The sequence below is a fragment of the Eleutherodactylus coqui genome, chromosome 9 (genome assembly GCF_035609145.1).
Source record: "Eleutherodactylus coqui strain aEleCoq1 chromosome 9, aEleCoq1.hap1, whole genome shotgun sequence".
Taxonomy (NCBI): domain Eukaryota; kingdom Metazoa; phylum Chordata; class Amphibia; order Anura; family Eleutherodactylidae; genus Eleutherodactylus; species Eleutherodactylus coqui.
Window position 1 is genome coordinate 138,324,900 of NC_089845.1, and position 17,542 is coordinate 138,342,441.

Below are 17,542 nucleotides of genomic sequence, written 5' to 3' on the forward strand. Positions count from 1 at the left end.
TTTACTCTGATAAATGTGGCACTAATACATTAAAGGCAATAGATTTTTTTTACTGGAATCAGCTCTTCTTTTCTATTTTGGATCATACGATTATTAATTAACTAAGGATTGGGCAGAGAAACTGAACACAGGAAGAAGCCTTGCCATTTTTTAAAAGGAATAACACAGAGAGTGTGGTGATGAGCTATATTTTCTCTTTGTTCACTATAGATGTGTGGGACTGACATTTTTGGTGGGACTAGAGTTGTCTTTATATAGTATTTACGTGATTTCTATGCAGCTGGTATCCTTTTATAACAAAATTGACACAAGCAAGATATACCTTGTTTCACAGACATATTGCAATAAAATTTGGCACCCAACGTGGGGCTCTGAGATGTATCCTTCATCCTGCTGACAACCTAGTGACACTCCGCCAAACAGCATAGACAGATTTCTCGGAGCTCTATTAAAAAGGTGAGAATGTATTTTTCTTACATTTACTATTTATCCCTCCTGAGAACTCCTTCACACTCACGTTTTTCTTGCATACATATAGTTATATTGTGCCGGCACCAGAGGTCTTACCCAATTACAACACAACACTGCCAAGAGCGGTGCAGTATAGGTATGTGGTGTAAGTTGTGCGGCTAGATGTTTTCCAATTGCAACCAACCTGAATCTTAAGTAGCAGGAAAACGTCAGATTGTTTGAAAGAAGGAAGGGGGACACAAAAATAACAATTGTAAGAATGTTTGGCAGTTGGTGGAAGAGATTGCAGAAAAATGTTGAAAAAGGCTGGTATGAAACCAGAAAGTTCTTTAGATGTATGGAAATGGCAAAAATTCAATTGTGAACAACGGGGGTGGCTGAGAGACAATAGCATTGCGGAAAAGTGGATGAACGTATCTGAGGAATTGACAAGGTGTGGATTTAGGGAGTATAATAACAACAATAAACTGTCTTATGAATGTTTAACAGTTCAGACAAAAACAGGAATAAACCCCTGTGCCCCTCACAGTTAGGTTTCAGTGTTGACACAGACAGACTCTACTGCACTTGCACTCATTGCAGCTAGCAGAAATACCCCGGCCAGAGAACAACCTGTCTAACCTGTGGGGGTGGGGGATAGAATACCTTTAAGCTATAATATGTATGGCCCAAAATACCCAAGGTAGGATTCTGATAAAAGTGGTTAAGATGGTTATTTGAAGCTTCCATTTTTTATGGGTTTCAGCTATGCATATATTTTCTATAAAGTATGCTTATTATGTAGGTTTGTTGTAGATTCCATAGGACCTTGAAAACATCTGGGCATAGTTCCATTCTTGTTTGAGGCTTAAGTCTTGTGATCTTGACTCCCTCGCAAATGGTAATTGGCGATTACCGGGAGCATTGAAGCATTGTACACCTCTAAATCAAGTTACATTGCTTCTGCTTGATTTTGAAGGGGGAGGTGGAGAAAAATTTTAAATCATAAGAGGAATCAGAACAGGATGCATAGCACCCACATAACTACATTTCCCTCATGTAAAAGAGGAGCCCATTGCTAACCCAGATTTTTTTTTTTTTTTTTTTTTTTTAGTAGATGGCTGAAGATAGCAGGAAAAGGGCAAGTTCTAGACTGAAAATTCAGTGGTCACGCAGAATGAGTTAACTAAAGCAGGACCACTTCCACGTCGTCTGTCTGCACAGGAGGTAGAATTGAAGGCACTGACCGAAGCATGTAGAGCGGCAGAGGGTAAAACGGCAAATATATACAGATTACAGGTATACTTTTGAAATCGCACATGATTATGGTTGAATGTGGAAAGCAAGGGCTTTCCTCACAAGTAGGAAATCCATTAAGAATGCTCAGACAGTGAAACAATTCATAGAAGCTCTTTTAACTACACAGCAGGAGATAATAAAAGGTAAGAGCACATACCAAAGAGGACAGACTAGAAGCAAAAGGGAAACTGTGTATATGATGCTGCCAAGTCAGTGGCAGTAAGATCTAGGGTAGATGGTTAAATCAACATCCAAGCTGTAACCCTGGCTCCTTCAGTGAGCTTTGATCTGCTCCAGTTTCTTGAAAACCAGGCTAAAGTCTGAAATGAGCAGCTGGACAAGGGCAGGGCAAGACAGACACTGGCCTGGGGGGGGGGGGGGGGGGGGAAATTAGTGATTGTCTCGCTCATGCCCTCTACTTGCTGATGGCCAACTGTGCAGACAGAAAAACAGTCAAAGACTGATGTGTGTAGCCTTCTGTCTCAACATTGGATTGCCTATGGATTCAACGCTGTTGCAGTCAGGTATACCCAAGCATATATGACCTGTGCTTTACACAACACTGGGAAAATAATGAGACACCACAAAGACGCACACATAGGCTGCTCTACCCCTTCTGAAGGTTGCAGAATATATCAGTATGTCCTTATCTGTATTGACATCTTTCTTGGGTAGGTCAAGGCCTGTCTGGTGTCCAGTGGCACTGCAAAATCAGCCAAGAAATTGTTGAACTAGGTATTTGCTGATGTAGGGTTCCAAAGACAATAGAAAGTGATGGTGATACCCACTTTACATGGGAGATCATGAAAAAAAGGGTTTTTTTTTGAGAATACAAGAGGCTTTTTACACTCCAAATACTCAAAGCAGTGGGAAGGTAGAGGATGAATGGAACCCTCAACCAAAATACAGAGCACAATGGCAGAATCAGGAAAGCCATGGATCGAGTGCCTTTCCATGACATTGGCATGTACCTGACCAGAAACAATCAGGATCAGCATTCAGAACAGGGCAAGCCTTTCTGCAGGTGTTGCAGATGCAGCACGATACCCACACTGGGTATGTCCAGGCCCTACAAAAAAAAAAAAAAAAAGTAGACAGGGATCCCTGGGGATATAGAATATGCTCAGATAGGAGGGGGGAGGGGGGAGAGAGGAGGAGGAGAGGAGAAGAATGCAGAAAACAGGTCTAAAAATTACAAGTACATATGTTTTGTTGCAGGCTAGATCAAAAGATACGGATTACTTACCGGTAGTCCCATTTCCAGGAGTCATCACGACGGCCCCATTACATATGGAGGTTGCCCTCTGACCCAGGTAGGGACAGGAAGAGTTTAAAAGCACCTCCCCCTCCACCATGCTTTAGTGACTTACAAATTATTACGGTGGACAATGTTTACTAAACCAAATTTTACCTTTATTCGGTCATATTTACATTGAAGAACATAAATTATTCTAAAAGGGAGGGAACTATGGGCCGTCGTGATGACTCCTGGAAATGGGACTACCGGTAAGTAATCCGTATCTTTCCAGAGCGTCATCCCGACAGCCCCATTACATATGGAGTATACCAAATTATACGTGGCTTTAGGGCGGGACTACTGCCTGAAGGACTTTTCGTCCATAGCCTAGGTCTTTGTCCGACTGGACGTTAACCCTGTAGTGTCGGATAAATGTATGTATGCTAGACCAGGTGGCTGCTTTGCAAATTTGCTCGGCAGACGCCTGGCCTTTTTCTGCCCAAGAGGAGGAGAGAGAGCGTGTGGAGTGGGCTCTAATTTTCCCCGGAGGATCGAGATCCCTGGCTTTATATGCCTCTTGGATGGCAGTCCTGATCCACCTTGCAATGGTGCTCTTAGATGCCATCTTTCCTTTTGCCGGCCCCTGAAATTGGATAAAGAGGGTATTATTTTTACGGAAAGAGCGGGTAGCCTCTAGATACGCTAGAACGGCTCTCCTAACGTCTAGGCTATGAAATTCTCGTTCTTTTTCATTGCTGGGATTTTGACAGAAGGAGGGCAGAGTGATCGTCTGCTCCCTATGAAAATTTGACACTACCTTCGGTAGGAAGGCTGGGTCCAATTTGAAGGTAATTCTGTCATCTTGTATTACCATGTATGGTTCAATACAGTATAATGCTTGTAATTCCCCTATTCTCCGAGCTGAAGTTATAGCGACTAAAAGGGTAACTTTTAGCGTGAGTAGTCCCAGGGAAAGTTGGGAGATGGGTTCAAAGGGGGGTTGGCAAAAACTATTTGGGACTATATTTAGGTCCCAGGTAGGGAAAGTTTCTCTAACAAAGGGTCGAAGTCATTCTGCCCCTTTGAGAAACCTTCGCACCCAGCGGTGTTCTGCCAAAGGGAAGTCTAGATAGGACCCTAGTGCTGCTGTATGAACTTTAAGGGTTCTAGGGCTAAGGCCTTTCTCTAGGCCTCCCTGTAAAAATTCCAGGATTACAGGTATGTCAATCCCTGGGATTTTCCCTGGCTCTATTTTGCAGAAGTCTGTGAACTTCCTCCAAATCCTATCATAGATGGCTGTAGTGATAGGTTTACAGCTTTTGTCAGGGTGGTAATTACTTTACGGGAGAGTCCCTTCCCACGCAGTATCATGCTTTCAGCATCCATGCTGCTAGATTCAATTTTTCGACCCCCCGGGTATGTTAGCGGGCCCTGGAGCAGGAGATCTTCCACAGCTGGTAGTAGGAGGGGACCCCGAATAGTCAAGGCTTTTAGCAGGGGATACCAGGGCCTTTTGTCCCACATAGGGGCAACTAGTATGACTGACACCCCACTGGTTTGGATTTTCCTGAGGGTGTGGGGGATCAGTAGGAAGGGGGGAAAGGCGTAGACTAGGTCCATGTCCCAGCTTTGGGACAGGGCATCTACCCCGCATGGATTGTCTCTTGGATTCAGCGAGTAAAAGTCCCGGCACTTTGAATTTTTCCTCGTGGCGAACAGGTCTATCTGCGGTTCTCCCCACTGGCAGATTAGTTGGTCGAAGACTCGCTGGTTCAGCCCCCATTCTCCTGGAAGGATGCTCTGTCTGCTCAGGAAGTCGGCAACGACGTTTGTGGACCCTTTTAGATGGATCGCTGAGAGAGACAGCACGTTGGATTCCGCCCAGCGGAGTATCTTTATCGCCAGTTGTTGCAGGTGTGGGTGTCGCGTTCCCCCCTGGTGACGAACAAACGACAGAGCTGTCATATCAGTCAAAATTTTGATATGCCTTCCTCTTACAAGGGGTTCTGCTGCCTGAAGGGCCTCCCAGATTGCCCTTAATTCTCTGAAATTTGATGAGCGCTTAGCTACTTGGGGTCCCAGATTCCCTGTAGATTTAGGTCGGCTACTTGCACTCCCCCTCCTGTTTTGCTGGCATCTGTTGTGATGGGTACAGTAGGTTCTTGCGACCAGGAGGTACCTTTGCTTAGGTTCCTCTGCGAGGTCCACCAGCGTAGGGACTCTGACGGACAGGCTCACCTTTTTATCCAGGGATGTCTGCCGTTTGTCCCAGTTGGCAAGGATGAATCCTTGTAGTTATTGAGTATGGGCTTGTGCCCATGGGACTATCTGAATGCAGGCTGTTAGAATGCCCAGCACGTTCATTGTTTCTCTGATAGAAACCGTCGTAGCCTGACAGAGGGAGGTTACTCTTTGGATGAGGTCTTCCTTCCTAGATGATGGAAGCTGAGATTCCTGGATGTGGGAGTCTAGTAATACCCCCAGGTATACCTTCTGTGTACCTGGGTTCCGGTCGGACTTTTGTTTGTTGACTATCCACCCTAGACTGTTTAGGGTAGACATGACCATGGATAGGTCTATACGTATAGTCTTTTCTGTCCTTGACACTAACAAGAAGTCATCCAGATATGGGAATATACAGATTTGGTTCCGTCTGAAATAGGCTACCATTAGAGATGAGCGAACGTACTCGTCCGAGCTTGATATTCGTGCGAATATTAGGGTGTTCGGGATGCTCATTACTCGTAACGAGTACCACGCGGTGTTCCGGTTACTTTCAGTTTCCTCTCTGAGACGTTAGCGCGCTTTTCTGGCCAATTGAAAGACAGGGAAGGCATTACAACTTCCCCCTGTGACGTTCAAGCCCTATACCACCCCCCTGCTGTGAGTGGCTGGGGCGATCAGATGTCACCCGAGTATAAAAATCGGCCCCTCCCGCGGCTCGGCTCAGATGCCTTGTGAGTTAGCTGAGGGACAGTGGTATCGTGCTGGAGCTGCTGTAGGGAGAGCGTTAGGAGTTAGTGTAGGCTTCAAGAACCCCAACGGTCCTTCTCAGGGCCACATCTAATAGTGTGCAGTACTGTGTTAGCACTGTATTTTTTTATTTTTTTTTCAAAATTGGATCTGCAGAGCATTGCGCCCTGCAATAGGGACAGAAGTGGTGGTTAGGCAGGGAGAGTGTTAGCAGTGAGTGTAGGCTTCAAGAACCCCAACGGTCCTTTCTAGGGCCACATCTATCCGTGTGCAGTACTGTCCAGGCTGCTGTTAGCAGTGTTGCATTTTTTTTTTTTTTTCTCAAAACCGGCTGTGCAGACCATTGCACCCGGCATTAATACTACAGGGATAGAATTGTGTAGGCAGGGCCAGAAGACATACATTATTCATTGAATAGCCGCAGTGTGGCTTTTCCTTTGAAAAACAAGGGAAAAAAATTCTATTTCACCTGCCTCTGACAGTCCTCAGGGCTCTGGGTACGTGTGTGCTGCGTGCAGAACGTTAAAAAAAAGCAGACGCAGCCAGCTACGTTTTACTGCAGGCTTGCGCCAATTTTTTTCCTGCATGGGAAATCCCTGATCTGCTGTAGCGAATAACTTTGCATCACTGCAGTTCTCTGACACATTTGCAGGGCCACAACACAGTTATTAAACTTAGTAGTATTCATTGAATACACGAAGTGTGGCTTGTCCTTTGAAAAACAAGGGAAAAAATTCTATTTTGGCTGCAGGCTTGCGCCAATTTTTTTCCTGCATGGGAAATCCCTGATCTGCTGTAGCGAATAACTTTGCATCACTGCAGTTCTCTGACACATTTGCAGGGCCACAACACAGTTATTAAACTTAGTAGTATTCATTGAATACACGCAGTGTGGCTTGTCCTTTGAAAAACAAGGGAAAAAAATTCTATTTTGGCTGCAGGCTTGCGCCAATTTCTTTCCTGCATGGGAAATCCCTGATCTGCTGGAGCGAATAACTTTGCATCACTGCAGTTCTCTGACACATTTGCAGGGCCACAACACAGTTATTAAACTTAGTAGTATTCATTGAATACACGCAGTGTGGCTTGTCCTTTGAAAAACAAGGGAAAAAATTCTATTTTGGCTGCAGGCTTGCGCCAATTTCTTTCCTGGCTTGGAAATCACTGGTAATACAGCATGCTGAGGGGTAGGGGTAGGCCTAGAGGACGTGGATGCGGCCGAGGACGCGTAGGCCCAAGTGAGGGTGTGGGCACAGGCCGAGCTCCTGATCCAGGAGTGTCGCAGCCGACTGCTGCGCGATTAGGAGAGAGGCACGTTTCTGGAGTCCCCACAATTATCGCCCAATTAATGGGTTCACGCGGGAGACCTTTATTAGAAAATGAGCAGTGTGAGCAGGTCCTGTCGTGGATGGCAGAAAGTGCTTCGAGCAAGCTATCATCCACCCAGAGTTCTGCGCCGTCCAGTGCTGCAAATCCGAATCCTCTGTCTGCTGCTCCTCCTTCCTCCCAGCCTCCTCACTCCACTACAATGACACATGCTCAGGAGCGGGAAGACTCCCAGGAACTGTTCTCGGGCCCCTGCTCAGATTGGGCAGCAGTGGTTCCTCTCCCACCAGAGGAGTTTATCGTCACTGATGCACAACCATTGGAAAGTTCCCGGGGTCCGGGGGATGAGGCTGGGGACTTCCGGCAACTGTCTCAAGACCTTTCAGTGGGTGAGGAGGACGATGACGATGAGACACAGTTGTCTTGCAGTGAGGTAGTAGTAAGGGCAGTAAGTCCGAGGGAGGAGCGCACAGAGGATTCGGAGGAAGAGCAGCAGGACGATGAGGTGACTGACCCCACCTGGTTTGCAACGCCTACTCAGGACAGGTCTTCAGAGGGGCAGGCAAGGGCAGCAGCAGGGCAGGTTGCAAGAGGCAGTACGGTGGCCAGGGGTGGAGGCAGGGCCAGACCGAATAATCCACCAACTGTTTCCCAAAGCGCACCCTCGCGCCATGCCACCCTGCAGAGGCCGAGGTGCTCTAAGGTCTGGCAGTTTTTCACAGGGACGCCTGACGACCGACGAACAGTGGTGTGCAACCTTTGTCGCGCCAAGATCAGCCGGGAAGCCACCACCACCAGCATGCGCAGACATATGATGGCCAAGCACCCCACAAGGTGGGACGAAGGCCGTTCACCGCCTCCGGTTTGCATCGCTGCCTCTTCCCCTGTGCCCCAACCTGCCACTGAGATCCAACCCCCCTCTCAGGACACAGGCACTACCGTCTCCTGGCCTGCACCCACACCCTCACCTCCGCTGTCCTCGGCCCCATCCACCAATGTCTCGCACCGCACAGTCCAGCCGTCGCTAGCGCAAGTGTTAGAGCGCAAGTACGCCGCAACGCACCCGCACGCTCAAGCGTTAACCGTCCACATAGCCAAATTTATCAGCCTTGAGATGCTGCCGTATAGGGTTGTGGAAACGGAGGCTTTCAAAGCTATGATGGCGGCGGCGGCCCCGCGCTACTCAGTTCCCAGTCGCCACTACTTTTCCCGATGTGCCGTCCCAGCCCTGCACGACCACATCTCCCGCAACATTGTACGCGCCCTCACCAATGCGGTTAGTGGCAAGGTCCACTTAACTACGGACACGTGGACAAGCACAGGCGGGCAGGGCCACTACATCTCCCTGACGGCACATTGGGTGAATTTAGTGGAGGCTGGGACAGAGTCAGAGCCTGGGACCGCTCACTTCCTACCCACCCCCAGAATTGCGGGCCCCAGCTCAGTGGTGATATGTTCGGCAGTGTATGCTTCCTCCACTAAAGCACCCTCCTCCTCCTCAACCTCTGTCTCGCAATCTAGATGTGTCAGCAGCAGCAGGACGTCGCCAGCAGTCGGTGTCGCGCGGCGTGGCAGCACAGCGGTGGGCAAGCGTCAACAGGCCGTGCTGAAACTACTCAGCTTAGGAGATAGGAGGCACACGGCCCACGAACTGCTGCAGGGTCTGACAGAGCAGGCCGACCGTTGGCTTGCGCCGCTGAGCCTCCAACCGGGCATGGTCGTGTGTGACAACGGCCGTAACCTGGTGGCGGCTCTGCAGCTCGGCAGCCTCACGCACGTGCCATGCCTGGCCCACGTCTTCAATTTGGTGGTTCAGCGCTTTCTGAAAAGCTACCCATGCTTGTCAGACCTGCACGGAAAGGTGCGCCGGCTCTGCGCAAATTTCCGCAAGTCCCACACGGACGCTGCCACCCTGCGCACCCTGCAACATCGGTTTAATCTGCCAGTGCACCGACTGCTGTGCGACGTGCCCACACGGTGGAACTCTACGCTCCACATGTTGGCTAGGCTCTATGAGCAGCGTAGAGCTATAGTGGAATACCAACTCCAACATGGGCGGCGCAGTGGGAGTCAGCCTCCTCAATTCTGTACAGAAGAGTGGGCCTGGTTGGCAGACATCTGCCAGGTCCTTCGAAACTTTGAGCAGTCTACCCAGGTGGTGAGTGGCGATGCTGCAATCATTAGCGTCACCATTCCTCTGCTATGCATCTTTTTTTAAACATTAGATTTTTTTATTAATTTTAACAAACATACAAGTCATTGGTACATAGTAGCATAAGAGATTTGCACATAATCAACGAATATTTAGTATCACATTCAGACTGTGCTATTTGTGTTAGTATTTTGATTAAGTTACTTTACTACAACAATTGGTAACATTCCACAACTTTACAATCAAAATATGTAACTGGTATGGTAACCACTCTGTGCTATATAGGATAGTACTCTATTGAGATTTTATTGCACATTCTTATATTGTGGTTATGGTATAGTCATGTACTATTTTCTATAACTTACACTTAGCGTAATCGTTGTGTTCCTCTAACAACCTGTATTCCACACATATTTTGCAACGAACATATAACATATGAACAAACTCAGTAACAAGGCTTCACGCATCTGTATGATTCAACTGTTACTTTTTTAAGGATATTCTCCAAGTCTCCCAGGTGTCATTAAATTTTTTGGTGTTCTTATTCCGGAACGCCAACCATTTTTCAAAAATATATTGTTCGTCCATACGTCTTTTAAATTCTTCTATGTCTGGGGGTAATGGATTTTTCCAGTGTCTTGCTATTATGGATTTGGCGGTCATTAGGGAGTGAGCAAGTACATATCTTATCTGTTTAGGAAACGTTTCCAAGCCCATCAGCAATATATACATTTTGGCGTCTTTAGGTATGTAGCACTTCAATGTGCTTTGTAAGAACATGGTTATGTTTTCCCAATATACTTTTAGTGTTGGGCAGGACCAAAAAATATGTGATAATGTGCCTTTTTGGCCGCAGCCTCTCCAGCACAAACCATCTCCCAGGTTCGATCTATTGTATAAAAGTGATGGGTTGTAGTACCATCTTAGGTTAATTTTGGTTTGTACTTCTAGTATGTTAAGTCCCATAGTGGATTTTGTCATTAACGTATTCGAGCTGGACCATTGATCCAGAGGTATCTTTTCTTTGAGTTCTAGTTCCCAGTTGGACATGTATGTTTTTTTTGCTATTGCTTTGTTGTTGGTTAGTATGTCATAATAGTCTCTTGTCTCCGATTTACCTTCGAGAGGGTTTGTGAGAATTTTCTTAATGATTGTGGTCGGGAGTTTTACTTTGTGTAAGGGTTTCTCTCTTAAGAGAGAGCAGATTCTAAAGTATGTAAATTTTTCGCTCTGCGGGAGGCCATAGACAGTACTTATTTCTGTAAAGCTTTTAATTTCTCTCTTGGATGTTAAGTCCTCTACGTATCTGACTTCTCTAACGCTCCACGGTTTCATATCACAGTTAGGTAAAAATAGATTGAGTGTCTCGATAGGTATGCGGGGAAATTCCGTTTCATCGGATATGCTTATTTTTTTAGTGAGTTCTTTCCATGTTTGGATCGCGGCTTGTAATGTAGGGGGAATGTTTTTAAGTTGGGTGTCTATGCTTTTTGGGAATATTAAACCGTCTATTGAAGTAGCAAGCATTAGTGCCTGTCCAGGTAGATCATTTATATAGCTTTTTTCTACATTGGGCCAGCCTACTGTGTTGTTGGTCCTGATTAATTGTCTAGTTTGGTTTAGTATATTAGCTTCGTAGTATGCCATTAGATTTGGTACTCCCGCTCCTCCCTTTTTCCGGTGGAGTGCTAATATTGACAGGGCTAAACGTGGTTTCTTTCCACTCCATAAAAAGTTATTTAGTTGTTTTTGGAGTTTAGAAATTGTAAGCTTGGAGATAATAAGTGGTAAGGTTCTAAAATGGTACAGGACTAGTGGGAGGACTTTCATTTTGTAGGATGTGATCTTGCCCATCCACGACAGTTTTAAACCTGATAAATGGTCAATTACTTTCTGGGTGGAGTTAAGCAGTTTGGGGTAATTTTCTAGTTCTATGTCTCTGGTGGATGGTGTCAACGTTATTCCCAAGTAGGGTATGCCTTTTTTTTTCCACTCAAAGGGAAATTCCGCCCGTATTGCATTTTCTAGGTTTGTAGATACCCCCAGACCTAGAATAAGAGACTTGTCTATATTCAACTTGTATAGAGATACATTACTAAATTGGTTGATTATTTTACATGCCATTCTTAAAGATTCTAGGGGGCGGGTCAGTGTCAAAATGACATCGTCAGCGAATAATCCTATTTTGTATTGTCTGTGATTTATTGGGATTCCCTTTATTTCAGAGGAGGTGCGAATTAGTTCTGCTAGTGGCTCTATAGCCAGCACGTACAAAATAGGAGACAATGGGCAACCCTGCCTTGTGCCATTCGAGATTGATAGGGGGACCGACAGGGTACCATCCACCAAAACAGTGGCTGTGGGAGCTGAATACAGGGCCCGGACGGCACTTATCGTGTTTTCTCCAAAACCAAATTTTTTCATTGTCTCAAAGATGTACTCCCAATGGACTCGGTCAAATGCCTTTTCGGCGTCCAGGGCCAGCATTATTGACGGCACCTTAGATGTTTCTATTGAATGTATTAGATTTAGAATTTTCCGTGTGCCGTCCGAGGCCTGTCTCCCCTTTACAAACCCCATTTGGTCAGAGTGTATTATGTCTGGGAGTATGTCCACCATTCTACGGGCCAACGTTTTAGCGTAGATCTTAGTATCGGTATTAAGTAATGATATAGGACGGAAGTTAGTTGGTGTATTTGGTTCCTTTCCAGGTTTTGGTAGGACTACAATTGTGGCCTGCAGCATCTCTTGTGGGAAGAAGCCTCTTTCCTTGATCTTGTTAAATGTGTTAGTGATATGGGTTGAAAGTTGGGGTAAGAAGTTTTTATAGTACTCTGCTGAATACCCGTCCGGCCCAGGGGCTTTCTGGTTCTTTAGGGATGCTATGGTGTCTATTATTTCCGAGACGGAGAACGGGGCGTCCAAGAGGTCCGTTTGTAAGGATGATAGCTTCGGTAGGTTAACCTTTTGCAAGAAAGCATTGATTGATTCCTTGTCTGGTTGTTTTGTTTGGGGATCATTTTTTAAGTTATAAAGTTTGCTGTAGAAAGAGCAAAAATTGTCTGCAATATGTTTGGGGTTCGATAGTTTTTGTTTTTTGTCCTGGAAATTCCAAATGTAGGGGATATTTGCTTTTATTGTTTTTCTTTTAATCAGATTTGCCATCCATTTGGATGGCCTATTAATTGCTGAATAGCTGTCCGCTCGCTGAGCAGTAATTTCTCTGTCAAAATCCCCTAGTAATGTTTTCCGTAGGGCCAGTCTCAATTTATGTAATTCGGTATGTGTGTTTTGGTCTGGGAAAACTTTTAAAAGGGATTCCTTCAGTTGTATTTGGGTTAGAATTTCATCTGTTTTTTTTGTTTTATCTCTTTTGTATTTGGAGCCTAGTTTTATTAAAATTCCTCTTATGTATGCCTTATGGGCGGTCCACACCATTGCTGGGTCTGTTTGTGGGATGGCATTGAATTTAAAGTATTCAGTTAATGCTTCTTGTATTTTTTCCCTGTATTTGGGAATGCTCATTAAATAAGTGTTATTCCTCCATGATTTAGTCGGTGCTCCAAGGCCCCTTACATTCAGTGTTGTTATGATTGGTGCGTGGTCGGACCAAGTAGCCGTCCCAACCTCCGCTTTTTGTATTGATGCTAAGAGTTTCCTCTCAACTAGACATAAGTCTATGCGCGAGAAGGATCTGTGTCTATTTGAATAGTGTGAGTATTCTTTTGCAGAGGCGTTGGAGCACCGGAACGTATCATAAAGCGCATTTTTGTGTAGCCATTCTCCCAGGGTGGCATTTCTTTTAAGTTTTGGGTTTGTAGTGTCGAGTTCTCTATCAGGTACTAGGTTGAAGTCACCATTTATCATTATTGGACCTTCCGCTACTTGGTTAATTTTTTTTTTGAGTTTGTTAAGAAAATTAATTTGCTTTGAATTTGTTACATATGTGTTTACTAAGGTTATTTTTGTATTCCTAAGGGAACCTACTAAGATTAAATAGCGACCCTTCGGGTCACCAATCTGTTTATCGATGGTGAACGGAGCTCTGTCTCGGAATGCCACCATCACACCCGCCTGTTTTTTTGGGGCACAAGCAAATAAGACCTGCGGAAACATTCTATGGGACATTCTGCTTTTATCTACTTCTAACAAGTGGGTCTCCTGGATACACATAATGTCAACATTTTGCATAATTGCCTCTTTCCACGCAGATCTTCTCTTGAATGGCGAGTTCAAGCCGTTGGCGTTAAGCGATAGGACTTTCACCGCCATGTGGATGGTGGGTGGCGGCAAAGTTGGAGACTTGGGAATTCCTGTGATGCGCGAATGCCTGAGGAAACAAAATAACAAAAAAAAGAGAACCAAACAATATCCTCATTTTGTATAGGGCCAGAACACACGGATGCGTTTGGCGTGAAAGTCAGAATGTTGAGGATTAAACTGACAAATACAGGGCAAGTTAGAACTTGCATTTTTCGGTGGGGGGAGAAAAAGTTCAGCCATCTTGAGCAGGCACTTCATGAGACGTTGTTTAGTATCTATTGGAGGTGAGGTCTTCTGAATCATTGCGGGGGTGAGGAGCTCCGGCTGGTGTGATGCTGGCGTCTGTTTTTTTCTGTGTTGGCGTTTGTATAGGATAAATTTTGCAGTGTAATTCCCCAAGAGTTTAGGGTGTCTGTCGCAGATTTAGGGTCTTGGAGGATATGGGTCCTTCCTTCTTTTGTAACTATAATTTTTGTGGGAAATCCCCATTTGTACTGGATATTGGCTTTTCTTAAGGAGGCAGTGATCGCTGCGAAGCTTCTCCTCGCTTCCAAGGTGGATTGCGATAGGTCAGCGAATATTCGCAATTCAGAGTATGGGTTTGGCAGGGGTTGGAGCTTTCTTGTTGCGTTCATTAGGGCTTCTTTTGCGCCAAAATAATGAATTCGAGCTATAACGTCTCTGGGGTATTCCTCTTTAAGGAATTTTGGGCGCGGTAATCTGTGGGCCCTATCTATCTTGAATTCTTGCATTGGCGTGTTGGGAAGCATGGTCTGCATAAATCGTGTAATGTAGTTTACGATTTCCGCATTGGAGACATTTTCGGGTATCCCTCTTATTTTGACGTTGTTGCGTCGATTTCTATCCTCTAAATCGGATAGTTTGAGTTGCAGTTTGTTAACTTTTTCTTCTAGATCGTAGTGGGAGTCGATTAATGAGTTATGCGAGCCCACCACTTCCTCCAGTTTTTTATCATGTTTTTCTATTTTGTTGTTAATGTCCCGAATGGAGGAGTTTACTGTCGAGGTTAACATTGAAATGTCTGCTTGTATGGTGTTTCTCAGCGCCAACACTATTTCCTTTATATACAGCTCAGTCACTGGTTTGTTTGATGCAGTGAGGTTATCTAATTCTTTGTCGGCTCCTTTTTCATGGAGATAATCAGCTCCTGAAACACTTTCAGCATTTTGAGACATCTTCTGCCTCTGTTTTTCTGGGCTGCTTGTGGGGGTTCTTAGTGTGTGTGTAAGAGCCCCCTTGGCATTGTTTTTCCCCCCATTCACTGCTCTGTCTTTTGAGCCTCCCATTGTGGCTGTGTTATACTGTGAGCCTCCCGCAGGGTTATCTGTTTCTCTCTCCTCCGCTATCACATATAAGTGTTCAGCCTCCGGATCACTCTCAGCAGTCTGAGATATTCTCAGCTTCTGCTTTTCTGGGCTGCTTGTGGGGGTTCTCATTATGTGTGGCAACGTGGTCAGCGCCATTTTGGGTGCAGGGGGTCCCTTGGCAATGTTTTTCCCCCCATTCACTGACCTTTCTCTTGTGCCTTTCGGTATAGCTGATGTGTGCTGAGAGCCTCCGGTCGCTCCGGCAGAGCTGTCAGATGCAGTCTCCTCCGCTGTGGTTTCTAGTGCAGAGCGGCTGTCAGTCACTTGCTCCCAGTCCCTGCGGGCTGCTGGCAGGATCTCCTGTGCGGCCATTGCAGAGGGGGACCCACGTGCCACAAAGAAGGACTCCAGCTTTGTCGGCACTGGTTTTGAGCCTCTCCTTCTTGCTGACATGCTGTCCTGGTAGGTTCGTTTATCTGCTTTTGCGGTTTTCCACCTCCAACAGTGCTTTTTATGGCTAGAAGTGCCTGTTTCCAAACGGAGCCTAAAGATTTGCTGCCGTTCCGGTGCCTCTCCAAGCCACGCCCTCTGCTATGCATCTTGAGAAGTTCCCTGCAAACCATAAAGGCAGCCGCTTTGCGCTCGGAAACAGAGCCGGGGGAAGACAGTATGTCGCTGGATAGTCAGAGCACCCTCCTGTCTATATCTCAGCGCGTTCAGGAGGAGGAGGAGGAGCATAAGGAGGAGGGGGAAGAGACAGCTTGTCCCACTGCTGACGGTACCCATGCTGCTTGCCTGTCATCATTTCAGCGTGTATGGCCTGAGGAGGAGGAGGAGGAGGAGGATCCTGAAAGTGATCTTCCTAGTGCGGATAGCCATGTGTTGCGTACAGGTACCCTGGCACACATGGCTGACTTCATGTTAGGATGCCTTTCTCGTGACCCTCGCGTTACACGCATTCTGGCCACTACGGATTACTGGGTGTACACACTGCTCGACCCACGCTATAAGGAGAACCTTCCCACTCTCATTCCCGAAGAGGAAAGGGGTTCGAGAGTGTTGCTATACCACAGGACCCTGGCGGACAAGCTGATGGTAAAATTCCCATCCGACAGCGCTAGTGGCAGAAGGCGCAGTTCCGAGGACGAGGTAGCAGGGGAGGTGCGGAGATCGAGCAGCATGTACAGCCCAGGCAGTGCAACAGTCTTTAAGGGCCTGGACAGCTTTATGGCTTCCCAGCAAGACTGTGTCACCGCTCCCCAGTCAAGGCTGAGTCGGCGGGAGCACTGTAAAAGGATGGTGAGGGAGTACGTAGCCGATCGCACGACCGTCCTCCGTGACGCCTCTGCCACCTACAACTACTGGGTGTCGAAGCTGGACACGTGGCCTGAACTAGCGCTGTATGCCCTGGAGGTGCTTGCTTGTCCTGCGGCTAGCGTCTTGTTGGAAAGGGTGTTTAGTGCGGCTGGGGGAATCATCACAGATAAGCGTACCCGCCTGTCAACCGACAGTGCCGACAGGCTAACACTCATCAAGATGAACAAAGCCTGGATTTCCCCAGACTTCTCTTCTCCACCAGCGGACAGCAGCGATACGTAAGCAATACGTAGGCTGCACCCGCGGATGGAAGCTACGTTCTCTCTCACCATCCAAAACGGGGACATTTCTGCTTCATCAATCTGTGTCTAATATTCCTCCTCCTCCTCCTCCTCCTGCTCCTCCTCCTGAAACCTCACGTAATCACGCTGAACAGGCAATTTTTCTTAGGGCCACAAGGCTCACTCATCTAATTTTTCTAAACAATTTTTAGATGTTTCAATGCTCTTAAAAGCGTTGAAACTTTAACTTGAACCAATTTTTAGTTAAACTGGGCTGCCTCCAGGCCTAGTTACCACTTAAGCCACATTAACCAAAGCGATTAATGGGTTTCACCTGCCATCTTGGTTGGGCATGGCCAATTTTTACTGAGGTACATTAGTACTGTTGGTACACCAATGTTTTGGGGCCCTCGCCTACAGTGTAATCATAGCAATGTGTATGTTCTTCGCCTGCACTCATGGTACAGAAGTGTGTGTGTGGTTGGCCTACACTTTAGCTACATAAATGTAACTTGGGCCTTGGCTATACTGCAGCTACTGAAATAGAACTAAGACTGCGCTCCCACTATACTGCTGCTTCGGAATTGTTCCTGGGGCCTGTGTAGGCTGCTACTATTACTGAAATGGAACGAAGACTGCGCTCCCACTATACTGCTGCTTCGGAATTGTTCCTGGGGCCTGTGTAGGCTGCTACTATTACTGAAATGGAACTAAGACTATGCTCCCCCTATAATGCTGCTAGTGATATGTTAGTGGGGCCTGTCGCTAATGCTACGGCTGAAATGTTACTAATTCTGGGCTCTGCCTATACCGCTGCTAATGGTATGTCTCTGGGGTGTGGAAACAGAGGCTTCCCAAAGACATGATGGCGGCGTGGCCATTTCCCACCAACGCTGTTACTGTTAAGGTGCATATA